Below are 4,971 nucleotides of genomic sequence, written 5' to 3'. Positions count from 1 at the left end.
GCCCGATCCGGGCCCCAATGGGTCGGCGGCCGGCGATGTGGGCCGGGACGGCGGGCAAATGGCGAAGCGCCACGTGGCGGCGGCGGCAGATTCGGACGTGTCCGGTCGGACGGAAAATCATCCGCCGGCGCATGGAGACGAAGGGGACTAGGGTTTCGGGGGGACGAGAAGGAGAATCTCGGAGGGGGGGTCTTTAAATAGGCATAGGAAGAGCTAGGAATGTCCAAATGAGGTGCGGTTTTCGGCCACACGATCGTGATCGAATGATCTAGATGATGGAGAAGGCTTAGGTGTGTTTTGGGCCAAATTGGAGGGGTGTTGGGCTGCAACACACACGAGGCCTTTTCGGTCCCTCGGTTAACCGTTGGAGTATCAAACGAAGTCCAAATGATACGAAACTTGACAGGCGTTCTACCGGTAGTAAACCAAGGCCACTTGGCAAGTCTCGGTCTAAACCGGAAATGTTTAATCCCCACACACGAAAGAAAGGTAGAAAAGACCACCGGAGGAGAACGAAGCGCCGGAATGCAAAACGGACAACGGGGAAAATGCTCGAATGCATGAGATGAACACGTATGCAAATGCAATGCACATGATGACATGATATGAGATGCATGAAAACGATAACAACACACGGAGACAAAAACCCGAACCCGAGAAAATAAAATAACTTAACGCCGGAAATAGCAAGAGTTAGAGTACAAATTGGGAAAGTTACATCCGGGGTGTTACAACACTCCACCACTACGAAAGGATTTCGTCCCGAGATCGAGGACTGAAAGAACGCCGGGTACGCATAACGGAGGTGATCCTCGCGTTCCCAGGTAGCTTCACGGTCGGAATGGTGTGACCACTTGACTTTGAGGAATTTGATTGACTTATTGCGAGTCTTGCATTCAGTCTCTTCAAGAATAGCAACTGGGTGCTCACGATAAGAGAGATCTTCTTCGAGCTCAGTGTCCTCGAAGTTGATGGTGCGGTCAGGAGTCTTGAAGCACTATCGAAGCTGAGAGACATGGAACACGTCATGAACATTTGCAAAGTTTGAAGGAATCTCGAGTTGATAGGCGAGGTCGCCTCTCTTGCTGACAATCTTGAAAGGTCCCACGTATCTGGGGGCAACCTTCCGTTTGATACCGAAGCGATGAGTACCTTTCATAGGAGAGATGCGGAGGTAAACATGATCTCCGATCTCAAAAGCCAAATCACAGTGCTTACTATCATAGTAGCTCTTCTGACGGGATTGGGCTGCTTTGAGGTTATCTCGAATGACTTTGCACATTTCCTCTGCCTCTGTGATTAAGTCATTACCCAAAAGCTGACGTTCACCGGTTTCAGACCAGTTGAGAGGGGTACGGCACTTCCTACCATACAGAATTTCAAATGGGGCCTTGCCCGAACTTGCTTGAAAAATGTTGTTGTAGGAGAACTTAGCATAAGGAAGACAATCCTCCCACTTCATGCCGAAGGAGATCACACAAGCCTGAGCATATCTTCAAGAATCTGGTTGACACGCTCGACTTGACCGCTAGTTTGAGGATGGAAAGCTGTGCTGAAGCGGATGTTGGTGCCCATGCCCTTCTAAAAAGAATCCCAAAACTTAGAGGTAAAGATGCTGACATGGTATGAAGAGATCGCTTGTGGAATACCGCGCAGAGAGACAATACGAGAGGTATAGAGTTCCGCCAATTGAGCTGCAGTGATCGACTCTTTGATAGGCAGAAAGTGAGACACTTTGGTGAGTTTGTCGATGACAACGAATATAGCATCATTGCCACGCTTGGAATTTGGAAACCCAGTCACGAAGTCCATTTCAATGTGGTCAAACTTCCATTTTGGAATGGCAAGAGGTTGGAGGAGACCAGCTGGTCTTTGGTGTTCTACCTTCACTCTTCTTCAGACATCACACTCATTCACGTATTGAGCAATCTCACGCTTCATTCGAGTCCACCAATAAGCTTGCTTGAGGTCGTGATACATCTTCGTGCTCCCAGGGTGGATGGAGAGGAGAGAATTGTGAGCCTCGTTCATGATCACTTTACGGAGGTCACCGTTGGGTACAATAATACGATCCTCGAAGAAGAGAGTGTCCTTGTCATCAAGGCGGTAGCACTTGTACTTGGGTTGACTCTTGGCAATCCCAATCTTCACCTTTTTCACCATAGCATCAAGAAACTGGGCTTGGCGAATCTGATCTTCCAAGGTAGGAGCGACTTGAAGGTTGGCGAGGAAACCTTGAGGAGCAAGTTGCAGATTAAGTTTGCGGAAAGCTTCACAAAGCTCGGGTTGATAAGGCTTGAGAATTAGACTGTTGCAATAAGCCTTTCTGCTCAATGCGTCAGCAATCACATTGGCCTTGCATGGAGTATACTCGATACTCGGATTATACTCTTGAATCATTTCGACCCATCGAGTTTGCCTGAGGTTGAGATTAGGCTGAGTGAAGATGTACTTGAGACTCTTGAGGTTGAGATTAGGATGAACATAGGCACTTGAAACTGGAAAAATCGGGGACTTAGTAGAATTCTACCTCCGGATCTAGGGTTTGAGGTCAACGGCGACGCCGGTGGCTTCGCCGGCGATGTGGCGGCGGGGCGGCGCCGGTGGATGGCCCGGGAGGTCGGGGACGGCCGGATCGGGTCCGGCCCAACCGGATCCGCGGCAAGGGCGGCGGCGGCGTGCGCTCCGGCGAGGCGCGGGGTGGCGGCGACGCGAGGCGAGGAGAGGAGAGGCGAGGTCGTCGCCGGGCGGCGCGCGGCGGCCGGCGATGTGGCGGGCGGCGGCGCGGGGCTCGGGTGCCCGCGGGTGGCTGCGGCGGCGTCCCGGGCCGGGAGGGCCCGATCCGGGCCCCAATGGGTCGGCGGGCCAGCGATGTGGGCCGGGACGGCGGGCGAATGCCATAGCGCCACGTGGCGGCGGCGGCAGATTCGGACGTGTCCGGTCGGACGGAAAATCGTCCGCCGGCGCGTGGAGACGAAGGGGACTAGGGTTTCGGGGGGAGGAGAAGGAGAATCTCGGAGGGAGGGGGGTCTTTAAATAGGCATAGGAAGAGCTAGGAGTGTCCAAATGAGGTGCGGTTTTCGGCCACGCGATTGTGATCGAATGATCTAGATGATGGAGAAGGCTTAGGTGGGTTTTGGGCCAAATTGGAGGGGTGTTGGGCTGCAACACACACGAGGCCTTTTCGGTCCCTCGGTTAACCGTTGGAGTATCAAACGAAGTCCAAATGATACGAAACTTGACATGCGTTCTACCGGTAGTAAACCAAGGCCACTTGGCAAGTCTCGGTCCAAACCGGAAATGTTTAAGCCCCACACACGAAAGAAAGGTAGAAAAGACCACCGGAGGAGAACGAAGCGCCGGAATGCAAAACGGACAACGGGGCAAATGCTCGAATGCATGAGATGAACACGTATGCAAATGCAATGCACATGATGACATGATATGAGATGCATGACAATGATAACAACACACGGAGACAAAAACCCGAACCCGAGAAAATAAAATAACTTAACGTCGGAAACGGCAAGAGTTAGAGTACAAATTGGGAAAGTTACATCCGGGGTGTTACAACACTCCACCACTACGAAAGGATCTCGTCCCGATATCGAGGACTCAAAGCACGCCGGGTACTCATAACGGAGGTGATCCTGGCGTTCCCAGGTAGCTTCACGGTCGGAATGGTGTGACCACTTGACTTTGAGGAATTTGATTGAGTTATTGCGAGTCTTGCGTTTAGTCTCTTCAAGAATAGCAACTGGGTGCTCACGATAAGAGAGATCTTCTTGGAGCTCAATGTCCTCGAAGTTGACGGTGCGGTCAGGAGTCTTGAAGCTCTTTCAAAGCTGAGAGACATGGAACACGTCATGAACATTTGCAAAGTTTGAAGGAAGCTCGAGTTGATAGGCGAGGTCGCCTCTCTTGCTGACAATCTTGAAAGGTCCCACGTATCTGGGGAAACCTTCCCTTTGATACCGAAGCGATGAGTATCTTTCATAGGAGAGACGCGGAGGTAAACATGATCTCCGATCTCGAAAGACAAATCACGGTGCTTACTATCATAGTAGCTCTTCTGACGGGATTGGGCTGCTTTGAGGTTATCTCGAATGACTTTGCACATTTCCTCTGCCTCTGTGATTAAGTCATTACCCAAAAGCTGACGTTCACCGGTTTCAGACCAGTTGAGAGGGGTACGACACTTCCTACCATACAGAATTTCAAATGGGGCCTTGCCCGAACTTGCTTGAAAACTGTTGTTGTAGGAGAATTCAGCATAAGGAAGACAATCCTCCCACTTCATGCCGAAGGAGATCACACAAGCCTGAGCATATCTTCAAGAATCTGGTTGACACGCTCGACTTGACCGCTAGTTTGAGGATGGGAAGCTATGCTGAAGCGGATGTTGGTGCCCATGGCCTTCTGAAAAGAATCCCAAAACTTAGAGGTAAAGATGCTGCCATGGTCTGAAGAGATCACTTGTGGAATACCGTGCAGAGAGACAATACGAGAGGTATAGAGTTCCGCCAATTGAGCTGCAGTGATCGACTCTTTGATAGGCAGAAAGTGAGCCACTTTGGTGAGTTTGTCGATGACAACGAATATAGCATCATTGCCACGCTTGGACTTTGGAAACCCAGTCACGAAGTCCATTTCAATGTGGTCAAACTTCTATTTTGGAATGGCAAGAGGTTGGAGGAGACCAGCTGGTCTTTGGTGTTCTACCTTCACTCTTCTGCAGACATCACACTCATTCACGAATTGAGCAATCTCGCGCTTCATTCGAGTCCACCAATAAGCTTGCTTGAGGTCGTGATACATCTTCGTGCTCCCAGGGTGGATGGAGAGGAGAGAATTGTGAGCCTCGTTCATGATCACTTTACGGAGGTCACCTTTGGGTACAACAATACGATCCTCGAAGAAGAAAGTGTCCTTGTCATCAAGGCGGTAGCACTTGTACTTGGGTTGACTCTT

The sequence above is a fragment of the Triticum dicoccoides genome, chromosome 7A, assembly GCF_002162155.2.
Source record: "Triticum dicoccoides isolate Atlit2015 ecotype Zavitan chromosome 7A, WEW_v2.0, whole genome shotgun sequence".
Lineage (NCBI taxonomy): Eukaryota > Viridiplantae > Streptophyta > Magnoliopsida > Poales > Poaceae > Triticum > Triticum dicoccoides.
Note: the sequence above shows the minus strand (reverse complement) of the source record.